We start from the raw sequence: 16,368 nt of genomic DNA, 5'->3' as shown, positions 1-16,368 counted from the left end.
CGCTCCCGGAGCTCCCTTCTCAGCCTGCTGTCTCAAGTGTGCGGGTCCGCGGTCTGTCCGCTCCCCCTTGTAGGTGGCTACCGCTTCCCGGCGCCCTGACACGGCGGCTCCCTCCCCCTTCTGTTTAGCTTCCGATATCTGTGCGCGGTTTCACGGCTCCCCGCTTCGTACCTCGATACTCAGCGCTGGAGATGTTCATTTGTAGAGATCCAGATGTATCTTCCTGCGTCTCAGGCTGATTCCGTGGATATTCCTGCTGGTCTGGTACCTATCCAGCTCAACTCAGGGGACCGGCTGAAAAAGGGGTCCCCTACTCCTCCGCCATCTTAACCTCCCCAAGTGTCCAACTCTTGATTTCAGGTCAGGTCGTGATCTCTGGGTCATGGGATCAAGCCCAAGCCAGGCTCTGTGCTCAGCAGGGAGTCTGCTTGAGATTTTCTCTCTCCCTCTGCCCTCCCCCACCTCCCTCCACTCTCTCTCAAATAAATAAATAAATCTTAAAAAAAGAAAGAAAGAAAGAGAAAGAAGGAGAAAAAAAAGAAAAGAAAAAAGAAAAGGAAAGGCAATGCAGTCTCTAGGTTTAAAACTGTCCCAGGTAAATACTCAGTGGATTCTGTTAGTAGGACCACCATGACTGTATTCTCCTCCTCCAGTTGTTTGCTCTTTTCCCTCCTTATTTTTGTGCCGGTGTCTGAGTTTAGGCAGAACCTTACATGTCCTCTTCACAGTGGGAGAAGAAGTCTCTAATCCACGGACTGTGTCCTCATTTTGCAGAGGAAGAAACAGAGGTTCGGTAGCCTGGAAGGGTACATAGCTAGTGAGGGGCAGAACTCCCTCTGTGGTCGGGTGGAGGTTGATACACATACATGCAAGATCGCCAGGTGAGTGGATGAAGCCATTGGCGCGTCGGAACGAGAGGCAGCTGGCTGGGTTGGGTGGTTGAGGTGCCAGATCTTGATACACTTGCCAGGACACTCCCAGACTCCTATAAAACACACCAGCCTGACACAACCGAGTCGCTTCTGTATTTCTGAAAGATGAATATGGTTCGAAAAAGGACATAGGATTTCACATGGCTCGAAGTATAATTTGCACTATTTGTTCCATTCACTTATTTCTCATTCATTTATTACATACCTATTTTGTGTCTTTTACAAATAAGGTAATGTTCTAGGCACTAGGGATAAAGAACATAAGACAGACTGCCCTGCACTTACAGAGCTTTTGTTCTAAAGAGGAAGGGAAAGAATAAAAACTAATTACACTCTTCATGCCTTATTATCGCTTTTGATAAATGCTATGATAGAGAAATTTAGGGTCCCATGAGATCATAAAATAAGGACATGACCTATTTAGTGAATCAGGGAATCTTTTCTTGAGGGAATGGCATTTGAGCAAAGCTATAAAAGATGAATGGACGCTAGCCAAGGGGAAGGGAAAAGTTATAAGAAAGTTCCAGACCACATGTGTTTTATCCTATTGAGGCAGAGCATGGCTCAGCTACAAACCTGAACAAGAGTGGGGACAACTGGACAGTAGTGAAGTCATTTGTGCAAGATTTTAGACTAAGTAGCTGTTGGGTTCAGTTCATGGTCCACAACGCAGTGTATGGAGGAATACCCATGAGCTTACTGGGAGTTTCCTGGGGGAATTCAGGAGTTGGAAGAGGTAGCTGAAATGTGGCTGTATCATTTTGGCATGCTTTCAAACGATGTAACAGAAAGCCCATCTAATAGTACTTAAAATGGAGGTTAGCAAACTTTTCCTATAAAGGGCCAGATTGCAAACATTTGAGGCTTTGCAGGCCGTGCTGTTTTGGTGACAATTACTCAATTTTGCAGGTATAGCCCAAAAGTAGCCATAGACAATGTCTGAACAAGGGAGCATGGCTGTGTTCCAATAAAACTTTATTTATTGGCCCATGGGGTGGAGTTTGTGGATCTCCGGCATATCATAGGGTACTTACGGCCCGCTTAGCAAGAAGTGTGACAGTTGTGTTGCAGGGCTGGCCCAACAACATCATGGGGTAAGGACGCTGGAGAAAGGAGCTCTGTGATTCCCTTACAGTCATGTGAGCGAATACAACAAAGACACCAGGTTACAATTTTTTTAAATACAAGTTTATTAAATTAATAGTCAAGGAGACATATATCAGTGAAGAAATTCACTGAGGATGTTTCTTGAGGGGAAAAAGCCTGAGGTTTTAAGTGCGAGATGAGAAGGAGAGATTCACGGTAGTTAGGTTAACTAACGATTGAAAATTAGTACTCTGGATAAAGCAGAGTAAATCTGTTAGTTTGTCCAGGATTTGTCAAAACCAGTCTCAATGTTCATTAGCCCATAAAAGGTCTTCAGTTTGGTCCAGTAGGAATCTGATTCCTGGGGTCCCTCAGAGTTCATGGTCCTTCATCAAGTTCCGCTGCTTAGAACGAGTTGTGATGAAACACAAGTTTTGATGTCTCCAGGCAAGTGCTGATGTGGGTGGAAATTTTACCTTATCCAGATCCAAGATGGCTACTGAAATTCCAGTCATCATCTGTTAAAGGACAGTGTCCCATGAAAAGGGAGGGCATAGCCAGAGGATCTTTTGCTCACAGCACTCCGTCTTCTATCAGGGAAGAAATCTTTCTCAGAAGTCTCCTATCCACTACTGCAGTCTTAACCTTATGTCTCATTGGCTACAACTAAGTCCCATGTCCACCTGCCCATGCATCACTGCCGAAGAGGACTGGGATAATAACAGCCCTCCCCTGGGGTTGCCTGATACCTGAGCAGCCCTGGGGATCTGTTAGCAAGAAGGAAGGGCTTGATGGTTATTGGGAAGGCCACCAGCTGTGTCCCTCCACAACCATCACTGGCCTTCTTTCTCGTTAACAGAAAATGAAGCAACAGTGGGCGACGTGTGCTGCTGAAGAAGCCATGGATGGAGCAAACCACACAGTTCCACAAAAATGAGCTGAATTTTGGGAGCGCAGTCCCTGATAATAGGCTGAGCTCTCTGGGACTTCAAAAGCGCTGGCTGCTTAGGAGAATAATCCTATCTTATCTGCTTGGAGATTTGGATTTTGTTTTTCATGAGAATGCTCAACAGGGAACCCCCCTCCGTGCAATCCCTCTTCCTAGGGACACACAGAACCAATCCAAGGAAAAACCTTGAGGACAGGAAACTCCAGTTAATCTATAAGACACAGTTTAAATGATCAGCCATAGGTTATTGGATTCCTTTTCTCTATTTATACACTACGTTTATGAGAAACTGGCAAAGTACACACGCACACACCGACGTTAGGGATTTAGTAAGAAAAGCCGTTTCCAGGGTATGTTATAATTAAAGTCATACTAATTCAGCCCAATCCTTAAACACCTATTCCGCCTCAGTATGCACTGTGGGGTAATGATATAATTATAACCTTGAGGCATTGCAGGACATGGGAGAAAGAATGAAGTCTTCTTGTCAAGTTTCTATGTTAATTGCATGTTACTGTTGTCTAATTATTTGTCAGGGAAAGGCAATGAATAATGATGAGAAAAGCATGCGTTTTGCAGCTGGTGGACTTGGGATCAAATCCCAGCTCTGCCGCTTAGTAAGTGTCTCAGTTCCCTCATATTTGTATGGAAGAGTTTTGGGATATGTTCGAGAGCAGTTTTAGTGCGCGGAAAGATTAATCAGAAGCTTAGTTTGGCTTTATAAATTCTGTACTTTTCTTAAAGTTGCAAATTGAAAACTTGAGTACTTCCTTAAGCTTTTAAGTTTGGCTTCAAATCTTATTAATCCACTTATAAGTCTGGCAAATTTTAACAATCACTTTTGGGGTGGCTGTGACTAATGGTGGTTTCATTTACAAACTGGGTTAATTGAACATCTTCAAATATTTTAAAGTGCGGTTATACATTTAATGTATTCGCTCCCTTCCTTAAGTATTTAAATTCCCCGACAACAAATAAAACTTCTTTAGTATTAAAAAAACCCCTTATACGTCTAATAAATTAAGCTTATAAATATGGGAAACTGCAGTTCTCTTAAATAAATGTAGTGAGACTTCAAATTTAAAATCACAAATTTAATTGGGTATTTGATTACATAATTTAAGTTGGAGTTCCAAGACCGTCACTCTCCTGGTCAAATTCACATAAGGATGAGAAATATAGAACACTATATAGAATATAGATTCCTTAGCCTGAAATCTTAATATTAAACCCTTCTGTATTTGTACAAACATCACTGAAAGTCCCCAAGGTCGTTTAAACCACTTCCGCTACCCGCAGTGACTCCTCTCACACCTCACTTAGAAAAGTATTGTATCTTCCCATGTAATACACAGGTTGGCTTTCTGAGGTTGCTTCCTATGTTACTAGAGATTTCAGCCAGGATGCTGATTGGACTCTTGCCGTTGATGCTGCTTGGACGTGTTAAACTTCATGATCGCAGCTTAAATTCAGGTTGAAGTTGTTTATGTCGCTCTTGTCCCTGGAGTCCATTTCTGCACATTCCGATGTGTATAAAGGAAGCCCGTAACTCCTGCCCCAGGTAGTCTCTTGGTTGGGTTTTCCATTTCCTTGGCAAAACCTTAAGATCTGTAAGTGCCTCCCTGCTTCTCCCGTGTTCCTAGAGTCCCATAACCCTTGTTATTGACATTGAATATATGCATTGGATATTGGATATTGAAATGACAGCTGATTGAATTTCAAATATCTCCCATGGCTTCACTCGTGTGACAGTATGTCAGGTCAGTCTATTAGCAATCTATACATTTGGAATTTTAATACCTACCTTGTAGGGTTGTTGTGAAGTAGCATTAATAGGAAGCACCACCCCAGTGATGGTCCCTTATGAGCACTCAGTCAGCCATAGTCACTGTTACCGTGTTTACAATCCATTGATCCTAATACATTTCCTTAACTCCGCCTGCTCATTCCGTCACTTCCCTCATTGGCCAGCAACCATGCCATCACTGTGATGATTACAATATCATCACACCCTTGCATAAACCCATAACTGCCTTGCCCCTTTCTTCCCTCGTCCTTCTGCTGTGGTACAACACCCGCCTGTGTAAACCCATCTCTCCACCTGCCCCATGCCTGCTCCCACACAGCTGAATGTGGCCTGAGGAAACCACACTACCATGCTGATTGGTCTCAATTCTTGTCCACTCACTTCAATGCTGCCTAGCAATCACCGTATATTTTCCTGAACTATTCACTTCCCCTCTCCTCAATGACTATTTCATACCTTCTCATCTCTCCTCAAATTGCCACACTTAACTGTGAGCGATTCTGAGCCCACGAGCTTGCTTCCAGTGTCACCAAGAAGATACAGGCGCTCAGATGACAGTTTCCACACACTCCCATCTCCATATACAGCCACCTCCCCGCGTCTATGCCTGTTTCTCCTGGGTGAAACTCTAGCAAAGGCCAACTTCCTATTCGTGGACTAGGTCTTATCTCTTCTTGTCCATTTGAGGAACCTGCTCCTGCAATCTCCCTTCTCTCCAGCATTACCAAATTTTTCCTTTCAAATGCATCCTTCCCATTTCCCTATAAACTTGCTATTAATTGTCCCATCTGCTTCCCATTCTTCTCTTGACTTCATTTCTTGCCCAGTAAAGCTCCGTTTCTTTACTTCCTTTTACAACAAAACTCCTTAAATGAGTTGTCTCCATTTCTTTTCTCCCATTAGTTCTTGAGTGTAGTCCCCTCAGGCTGCTGACACACCACTCCAGGGAAACTCTTCTTACCAAGGTTACGAATGACCTCCATCTTCTAAATCCCGTGCTCCACTTTAGGCCTCATTTTTCTGTCATAGCTGCAGAATTTAACACTCTTTCTTCAACACATTTTCCTGTTTCTGTTTTGTTTTAGTTTTTGCTACTCCATTGGCAATTCCTTCTCAGCCTACTTCACTGTTCCTTTTTTTCTCCCTGATCCCTTAGCATTCAGTTAAGAAGCTCATTTCGTAGAGCTCTACACCTTGCTCTTTACACTTTTCCCCTTGGTGCTATCATCAAGTCTCATGATCTCAAATATTATCTATACTCCAGCGACTCCCAGATTTATGTCTCCATTATCGACCTGTCTGCCCTAATGGGCAGAAATCTAATGGGCAGCCCAAACTTCACACTGTTCAAAATTAGGGTCCTGTACTCTCCCCAACAAATTTACTGGTCTTCTCCATTTCAGGAAATACCAGCCCTATCCTTCCATTTACCTAAGCCAAAAACCTGGAAGTCATCCTTGACTCCATTCTTTTCCTCCACCCCATATCTGACCCACCGGCAAACCCTATCAGCTTTCTGTGAAAATAATATATCAAGATTCAAGCATTTCTCACTGCCCCCACTGCTACTGCTATGGTTCAAGCGACTCTCTTCTCTTATCTGGTTTTAGAGCACTAGCCTCCTTACTATTCTCCTGCTCCTATCTTGTCCCCACCTCAGTTTATTCCCAATAACCAAGTAGAATGTTTAAAAAAAATTGAAGTCAGATAGTGTGACCCCTCTTCTAATGACTGATCTCTCATTTAGAGAAAGTCAAAGTCCTTACAATGGTGCACAAAACCTTACACGATCTGGAAGTCCTTTACGTCTAGGATTGCATCTCCTATTACTGTTATGCTCATTCATTCGACTCTAAAATGCCAAGCACACTCCCACTTTGAGGCCTCGGCGCTATGACTCTTGCTGGGAATCTCCTCCCTAGCTCTCCACACTTCTCACTCCCCCACTCCCTTCAGGTCTTCAACCAATTATCCCAGTGTCAGGCAGGATGGGCTAGGTTATCCTGCAGTAACAAGCCACCTTAACACCTCAGTTGCTTGAAACCAGTCATAATGCGTGTCCATGTTGGGGGTGGTGGAGCTCTCTCCATGTTGTCCTCACCCCAGGTTTCAAGCTGACAGAAAGCTCACTACTGAAACATGGCTGGTGAGGGGAAAGAAAGAGCATGAAGAATCATAAACTAGCTCTTAGCGCTTCCAAACCAAAACAGCATACCTTACTTCTACTCACATTTCATCAGCAATAGCAAGTCACTAGGCTTCTCTAATTCCAGTGTAGCAAGGAAATACAATCCTATCATGTGCCCAGAAGAACCAGAAATACTGATGAACAGTACTGTAACATTAATGGTTATCATAGGTCATCATCTAACGGAGACCTTCCGTGGCCATGAAGTAAAAACTTACATGCCTTCTCTACTACTTTCGCCTTCCCCTATCCTCCTTACCTACTTTATCTCTTTAGTATCTTTCGCTGTCTACACATACACCATACATTGCTTGTTTATCTTGTTTTATATCAGTCCCCATTAGAATGTCAACTTCAAGGAAAAAGAGATTTCAGCCTGTTTTATTCAATGCTGTGTTCCCGGTGTCTAGAATAGTAACTGCCATACAGAAGTGTTCGGTAGAAATTTGTTGAATAAATGAGCAAATGACAAGAAAGATACAAGTAGTGATCCATGTAAAACATACAGTGATTTCAGTTGCCCAGGCTTGGGATTTGGCTTAAACCAGGATTGGTACTATTGATTTATTCAACAAATTCAAGTATATAACAACTTCTGTGAGTCTCTGTGCCTCAAGGAGAACATCCCCAACCTCAAACGTATCAGATACTTGGGAACTTATTCCCTTTCTTAGTTTACACTATTTTTGTCCATGGAGGAGAAGGAGCACCTTGACTTTCATGGAAATAAAAGAAATAATCTTCCTTTTTTTTAACTAAGATCTGGTCGAAATCAAGGTTTTTTGTTCAAAAATACTAGAAAGTCCCGTATGTGACAAGCACACTTTCTCATTTCTCCTTCCGGATCCATGTGCATTTCATCACGCAGGCAGCCCCACCCCCGTTCCCACCCCCATCCCCGCCCGCTGTAAACAAAACTTACGCCAAAAACGAAGCTCCCAGGATCTTAATTTGAAAAGTTTCATCAGCTTGAGTTCAACCTCTTTGCATCATGGTCTTCTTTAATGAATCAAATAATGCATTTCTCGTTTATAATTAAATAATACCTTAAATGGCTCTGCCTTCCTCAAAAGCTTCACGTGGAATTCATTTTCACATAGGGTTAATTACACTCAGTGCTGAGGCTAGACACTGTGGTGAGCGATGTAGATATTCACCAGCTCCTTGAAGGCAAATTACAAAGGAACTTAGTACAGAAGCTAAAAAAAGGTCTTAGTCAGTAGAAAACAAAGTTGCAGGATGTAAATATCGAATCCAAGGCTAGTTTACTTCCCCACTTAGAGACATTATTGCTGAGTCAGTTATTTCCACCAAGATTTTTTTTTTTCTTGCACAGACCACATCCCATTGTGTAAATATTTGAAGGAGCAGTAAGTACATTTGCATATGATATGTATATAATTTGCATAAAATTATACCGCCTTCGGAAAAATTCTGAGTTAAAACGAAATTAGTGATCTTTTCCCTAATTATGCTTTCCCTAGCTTTTGTGCCTCAGTCTTCGTGGCTCCCATTGCCTGGAGGAGAAAATGCAGTGTCCTCTGCTCCGTGCATTATAGTCTTATCCCACCCGTCCACCGTTGCTGTCTCTTTCCGTGTTCCCAGCAATACACGACTCAGTAGTCAACGGAACTACTCCCCGTTTCCTAACACGCCATGAGAAGTCACTATTAGTTGACGGTCCCTTAGACACTTTCTCACTTTCCTCCTCCCTAACAGAGCCATGAGTGTCTTCGTCCAGGCATTCGCAGACCTTACGCTTCAGGGGCCCCTCCCAAAGCCCCAGGGTAGAGGTTTTGATTAGGCTACAGCCCAACTGGTGGATCCCTTTCTTGGTAAGTGAGTGGTTTCCGCATCGGTATGTGATGTCATCCTGGCCAATGAGGAGTAAAGGGAAGGCTGCTAGGAGATTTCTTGCAAAGTTTCCTGCATCTTAAAAGAGGACGCATGCGGAAAGGCGTGTCTTCGGCTTCTAGATAGGGCTGTGCAGGCAACGATGGCTAGCTTGAGCGTGGTGGGGGGCACTCCTGAGATGGCAGACGGCAGGAACCTGAGATCTTGAAGGGGTCATCGTGCCCCTGGCGTAAGCCATCATAATAATAATTACAATTGTGATAATTGTCAGGCTCTGTTTTGAGCATCTTAACGCACGTTAACTCCCTCAATCACCACAACCACCTATGAAGTGGGCATTTTGATTATTTCCATTTTACACTTGAACCACCTGAACCAGAGAGGGATTAATGCGCCAAGGTCACTCTCCTTATTTATTTGTTTTTCCAGCTTTTTATTATAGAAAATTTAAGTATATGCTTAAGTAGAGACTAGCGTAATGAATCCCCACGTAGCCATCAATCGTCCAGTTTAAACAATTAGCAACTTATGGCCAGCCTTGCCTCCTTTGTGTCCCTGTCCACTTTTCCTCTGCCCCACATTATTTTGAAGCAAATCCCAGACCTCATTTTATTTCATTCTGGATTCCATCATGCATGACAAAAACTGAAAGCTACTTTTATTTGGGTCTTCTGTTACAACTAAAACTAGCCTCTAAATATTAATAACTTTCTCCTCATAAAAATTTGAAAATGTAGATAAGCTGAGGGCAAAGTATAAAAATCACCAACAATGTGATCACCTAGCAACAGCTACTAAGAATAATTTAGGAGCGCACTTCCTTTCGGTATTTTGTATAAGTTTGTTTTGAATATAAGATTGTATTTTTTCTGCTTGTCATGACCTGAGCACTTTCCATCCTCCTTCCAGCTCTCCTGATCTTTGGGCTCCCTCTATCCTTTCTTCTAGAAACTTGTAGAAGTGCTCCCTTTGCACTTTCTACCACACCCCCACCGTGGTACTTTAATAACATGTGGCTATTGTGTGTTTACCTGTGTTCCTGACTAGACAAGGGCATTCCAAGAGCAGGGGCTGTTTCTGAGTTGGTCTTTTAATCTCTGGTGCCTATATTGTTATAAGAACTATCTGACAAAACTCATGATAGGGATGATGTCGAAAGTGGGGTGGCCTGTATCGTGCGGTGTCCCCTTTACAAGGATCCAGTGGAGAAACTTTCCTCTCATCCCAGGGACAGGTAGAACCTTGTCACTCCTGAAAACCAGATACACTTTCTTTAGTGGAAACCATGACAGTTGTACAATTAGTTCACATGTCCATTTTTGCTTTGGTCGCTTGATTGCTCAGAGCCGAAGTCATGATTTTAATTTTGGAAAGTGTTTAAAATTACCAAAACACTAATTCTCTCACTGGCTTTATTTTATTTTGTTTTCGCTTCACTACAAAGTATTTATATTTGAAATAATCATATCATGACAGGACCACTTCTGACGGGCCAATTCAAGAGTTTTCTTCTCTTCCCTTTTCTGTGAAAGTAGCTTACAGATTCTGCGTCTTCTTGCTTCAGGGGTGGTAGACTAATGGTTTACTTCCCTTTCTGGATTTGTTTAGAAAAGTCTAAAGTCTTTAGGGAGGATGAGCTAAGTGTCCTGCGTGAAGAGAAAGGGCTCCTGAGGGAAACATGGGAAGAGGAGGATTTCCCCAAGAATGACAAAAAGATTCCCAGAGTCTATTTGGATCTGTGGGTTTAGAGAGAACAGGGGGAAGCAAAGCTCACAAAACTGGCAAGAACCCAGGTGAGTAGGGTGGCAGCTCCCCCACCTAGCAGAAGTGGGCTTGGATTAGAAATTAAATTTGATACATAGAAAACAAAGAAAGACAATATTTCTCGTGTACCTCAATTTGCAGAGTAGGATTCATATTCAGGACACTACTTAATGAATCTGTGAAAGTCATCCCAAATGCGTTTTGGAATGAGACAGTGTACAAACAAACAAACAAGCAAACAGAAGCAAACCATCATTATCATGGAAAGAATGTGAGCTCTGGAGGCAGAACTGTCATTATGCTACTTTGGGCCCTTAATTTCGTCCCTTGGATCTTCCAACTGTCTCCCAACTGTTCCAGCGGTAGCCGGCCTTGCCCGCTTCAACGCACCCCTCACCCAGCTGCCAGACTTGTCTTCTGCAAATGCAGATCGCTTTGGGTCACTTCCCTGCTTTAAGTTCTCCGTTAAATGCCATCTGCCCTCAGGATGAAGTTCAAGTCTACAAGGGCCTTCATCTTTTTGCTTCCTGTCTGCCCCTGTAAGCCTCATCTTCTAAAAACATCTCCCATTCCAACTGAAACTTGACCGTCAAGGAACAGTGGGCTACTTGCTCTTCTACAAACCTACTGCTTCTCTTCTATTCTAGCACGTTCTCTTCTTGCTCCTGTTCCACCGACTCACCCCTCCCCTTTCAGAACTCCGCCCAGGCGCTGCTGTCGTCCAAGCAACCTTCTCCAACTCTTTCCTTTCCACGTTGCTTACGGGTGGTGTCTCTGCTCTGTGTTCTCAGAGAGCCCCGAAGTTACTCCTATGTCACTTATCACACTGACTCCAACTGCACGTGTCACCGTAAGAAAGAACATGGACACGTGTTTGTAACTGGCGTTCTGTTATCTACAGATGTGCTGACGCATGGTAAGATGGGAGCAGGAAGACGTTGCAGGGAGGGTCATTGGGAGTCTAGAGAAAATCAGGAAGAAGTCTAGTACTGAGGCCCATACTCAATCACGGGGCCTGAAGGCAAAGTAGTTTGGAGTAAATGTGAGGCTGTACCCCAAAATGCCCGGGCAGAGATTGATAACTCTGCCCCAATATCCGTTGTCTGTTTACCTTTGAGTAATAAAAACTCCTCCAGGGGGCACCTGGGTGGCTCAGTCATTAAGTGTCTGCCTTCAGCTCAGGGCGTGATCTCGGCGTTCTAGGATCGAGCCCCGCATCAGGCTTCTCCGCTGGGAGCCTGCTTCTTCCTCTCCCACTCCCCCTTCTTGTGTTCCCTCTCTTCTGGCTGTCTCTCTTTCTCTGTCAAATAAATAAATAAAATCTTAAAAAAAAAAAAAAACTCCTCCAGGTTTTCAGGTGGTCACATGGGCACCCAGCCAAAGATTACATCTTCCCAGCCTCCCTTGCAACTAGGTATGTTCATATAGCTAATTTTGGGCCAATGGGACAAAAGTGGAATGATGTCTTTTAAAGAAAAATTATCATGTTAAAGAAAACTGCTTATGGTGACTTCCTCTTTCCCCTTCCCGCAGGCTGAGATGCCCACGTAGAGGAGGAGACCTCGTTCCTGAATGATCCTGTGGGGTGGAGCTTCCCGCCCAGGCTAGAGAGCTCTCCTGGCTCCATTCTGTTTGTCAGAACGAAACAAACTTCTGCTGTGTTTGGGTTAGGGCGACATATAAGGCTCAGGCTATTTTCCAGGTATTCCATCCAGAAAAATGTTGGGGGGTTTACCAGTGGGAGTGGGAACTCGGGGTGGGGTGGGGGATTCTAAGGCATCAGGCCAGAGTCATGTCCCACAGAGGAACAGTGTGGTGTGAGGATGTCAGTAGAGACTCACTGTGAGCTCAGGAGAGATGCAGTATTTAGACTTCGGCTGTTCATGGGCCTTGACTGCCAAGGAAGGAGAGGCCAGACAACACTTAAATGGAAGAATTTTGCTTCCCCCTTCCCCACCTTTCTTTAACATCCCAAAACACTGGAGAAGAAAGAGGAGGAAGGGAGAGAAGTGAAAGAGAAAAAGCACATTCCTTTCCATAGTAGACACTAAATCTCTTGAGGTAGGAGGGAGATAATTAAGTTGGATAGGAGTTTGAAGCTTTAAGCTGAATCGGTTGTATTATATTGCATTTTTTTTATACTTTTTTTTTTTAAAGATTTTATTTATTTATTCGATAGAGATAGAGACAGCCAGCGAGAGAGGGAACACAAGCAGGGGGAGTGGGAGAGGAAGAAGCAGGCTCATAGTGGAAGAGCCTGATGTGGGGCTCGATCCCATAACGCCAGGATCACGCCCTGAGCCGAAGGCAGAAGCTTAACCGCTGTGCCACCCAGGCGCCCCTATATTGCATTTTTTAATATCTGAAAATGGTGAAAAGTTTCACCTAAAATGTCTTTTAGGGAAAAGAGAATGAGATTCAACGGAGCTTTTTTTAGGGGCAGTCACTGGAAGAAATAATATTTTTCATGTTTGATTCTACTGAATTTACACCATTCAATAAACTGGCTACAAACAGAAGAAAAATATCAAAACAAAACTAAGTAGAATGGTAACTCAACCCTCCTCTCACCCCGCTTTGGCAGTGGCCCTCTTCCTTATGAAAAGGGCAGGGGAAGGAGAGAGAGGTGAATGCCAGAGATCTAGACTGAGGAACCCAGTAGCATGAGAGGCCAAGGGCATCCCCAGTATTACCCCATTACTGGTGGGGGCTCTCAGCCAAAAACACTTCAGGGCATTTGAGGGTAAGTGTTTCTCCGCCACTCCTGATGTTTTCTTCTTTGTGGAATGAGCCAGATGAGAGTAACGCTCTTGGCCTTTTTCTGCTCCTTTGTTTGCTCCCTCCCAGGACAGTTGGAAAAACTTAACTGATTGGTAATGTGGGGAAGAATAAATGGAAAAGTCAGCCGGACTCCTCCCTTACTTATTCTCTCTGAGAGTAAGCTGTCCCAAGGGCTATGCATTCTATTCTGCCTCTCTAGGCCACAAGGGACACAGGAAACCAATCCCACCTGCTCCCTAGGACTGGGTGGCAAAGGAAGGGATTAGTGTTATTGGGCCCTCCCAACCCAACCCAGAGGACAGCAATGTGGTTGAGTAGAACAGCATACTGGACAAGAGAAACGAGTCAGAGGATCCGGAAGGGAGAGGTGACTACAGAGTAGCTCCAATTATATGTGCGACATTCCAACCTCACCTTGGAACTCCCAGAGAGATGCGAAAAAACGAAGGTCTGAATAAGCCATATGGCGGGTGAGGACTGGTCATAGTGCAGATTGAGGGGCAAACTCTTGAAGTGACTTAACCCTGATCCCATCAGCTAGGGCAGTGAAGGGAAGATTTGGGCTGCAATAATCACCAGCTACTTGATAGGTAAATAATACTGATAGGTAAATGATACTCTTGCAGGTGTTTTATGGAACTTAGGGGAGAAGCAATCTAACATCTAATAAGTTTATAGTCTAATACAATTTATTGAGATGTCGATGTTTCTTCCTGCCATGGAAGGAAAAAACCCCACATTTTCCTCAGAGGTTTCCACTCAAATTCTTACCAGTTTTACCCCTCCTTGTTTTATTGATTCTGCAGCTTGGTGGAGAAGGTATGAGATTAGATTGGTTCAGCGGAACTAACCAGTGAGATCCAACCAAACCACTCAAATCCCATTGAAGAGCTAGAGTCTCGGGATGCAGGTTTTTTTTTTTTTTTTAAAGATTTTATTTATTTATTTGACAGAAAGAGACAGCCAGTGAGAGAGGGAACACAAGCAGGGGGAGTGGGAGAGGAAGAAGCAGGCTCCCAGCAGAGGACCCTGATGTGGGACTCGATCCCAGAACGCCAGGATCACGCCCTGAGCCGAAGGCAGATGCTTAATGACTGAGCCACCCAGGGGCCCCTGGATGCAGGGTTTTAAAGATGTTCATTTCAAAAACATTTTTTAAAAAGTAGAGGTGTAGCTATGCTTCACCATCCCGGACTGCTTTTTCTCCCCCATAGGAGAAAATTCTGAATTCAGCACAATTCTTGTCCTAAGTAAGTGTTTCATAATGATATTCATACAAGTGCTTGTTACAACACAGCTAACAAGGGCCAGATTGGTTGTGGTTGAGTTATATTTGCCATTTTGTGGGCTACATCTTGTAAATCAGCCAGATCATTGCCTTAATTAGGGTCGTTTGGGGGTTTGAGGGTGGTGCAACAAGGTCAGTCCTTTCACTCCCGTGGTTCCTCATTAGTCATTTTGTGCGCCAAAGCATGGCACACACCAAGAGGCCAGATCGCACACTTGTTTTGGGAAAAGCAGCAGGCTTCCAAAGTATGCAATGCTGCAGATGACTCAAGGTGTTGAAAACGATTTTTCTTAAACTCACTGCAGTTCTCCTCTCTCAGAAGGAGGGAGGCCTGACCTCAGGATAGGCTGGTCTGGAGGAAAGAGAAATGGCCTCGGCGGCAGGCAGTTCTATGCTCAGAGAGCTACCCTGCCACTTTACTTGCTGTAACGTTAGATAAATTCATTAACCTTTCTGAGCCTCGGGTTTCTTTTTTTTTTTTTTTAAAGATTTTATTTATTTATTCGACAGAGATAGAGACAGCCAGAGAGAGAGGGAACACAAGCAGGGGGAGTGGGAGAGGAAGAGGCAGGCTCATAGCAGAGGAGCCCTGATGTGGGGCTCGATCCCATAACGCCGGGATCATGCCCTGAGCCGAAGGCAGAAGCTTAACCGCTGTGCCACCCAGGAGCCCCAGAGCCTCGGGTTTCTCATCTGCAGAATGGGATAAGAGTATTTTAGGGGCGTCTGGGTGACTCAGTCAGTTGGGTGTCTGCCTTCAGTTCAGGTCATGACCTCAGGGTTCTGGGATCGAGCCCTAGGTTGGGCTTCCTACTCAGCGGGGAGCCTGCTTCTCCCTCTCCCTCTGCCCCCCCCCATTTGTGTGCTTGCGCTCTCTCTCCCAAATAAATAAATAAAATCTTTTAAAAAAGAAAAGAGTATTTTAACCACAGGGTTAATGCTAGGATTAATGAGTTTGCATATATAAAAGTCTCATGACAGTCAATGCTCAAAAATCACTTTGATATCAGAAACAAATAAAAGAAAATCCAGCATGAGTGGCTAAATAAAGCCTTGAGGAAATGAGCACTTCAGAAAAAATACATAGTTTTGAAAATGGGATGTTAGTCGAGCAGGGACATTAGGAAGGAAGGAATTGAACAGCACTGTTAACTCTCCATCCTAGTTCATGCTGCGTGCTGCAGAGACCAACAAGCACCAGACAGACGTGGCTTCTTCCAGCGAGGCTCTCTCCATCCTACTGGAGGAGTGAGTGTTAAATGCGCGTAACCCTGAAGCACCAGGTTAACGACAGAGGCCAACCACCAGCAAAGTCATTGTCTGCCATTTGATTGATACTCTAGCAATATTTGTCAAATGCATAAAGAGAGCTTATCTCCAACCAAATGATTGATTGTGTGGATCCAAAACGTTCAGAATGACGGAGTAGAAAGTTGGGTACACCCTCTCCACAGAAAAATAAGTTCCCTGGTGAAATTATAAGCAATTATCCCCTAAAGACTCTGAAAAATTGTTCTAAGGTGATATAGCAAATGGAGAAAGATTCTTAAATCTTGGTAAGAACGAGTCTGTGGCGGTTCAACCAGAACTGGCTCCTGCCCCCTTCCTGCAGCCATACTCCGGGCACGTGCAGCCAAGCAGGCAGGGACTCCCTCTCCCTCTATCCCCCGGCGTGGAGTTAGTTTCACCTGGGGAGGGGCGGGTTGCTATTTCTTATCT

The sequence above is a fragment of the Ailuropoda melanoleuca genome, chromosome 2 (assembly GCF_002007445.2).
Source record: "Ailuropoda melanoleuca isolate Jingjing chromosome 2, ASM200744v2, whole genome shotgun sequence".
Classification (NCBI taxonomy): domain Eukaryota; kingdom Metazoa; phylum Chordata; class Mammalia; order Carnivora; family Ursidae; genus Ailuropoda; species Ailuropoda melanoleuca.
This window is presented reverse-complemented; position numbering follows the sequence as displayed.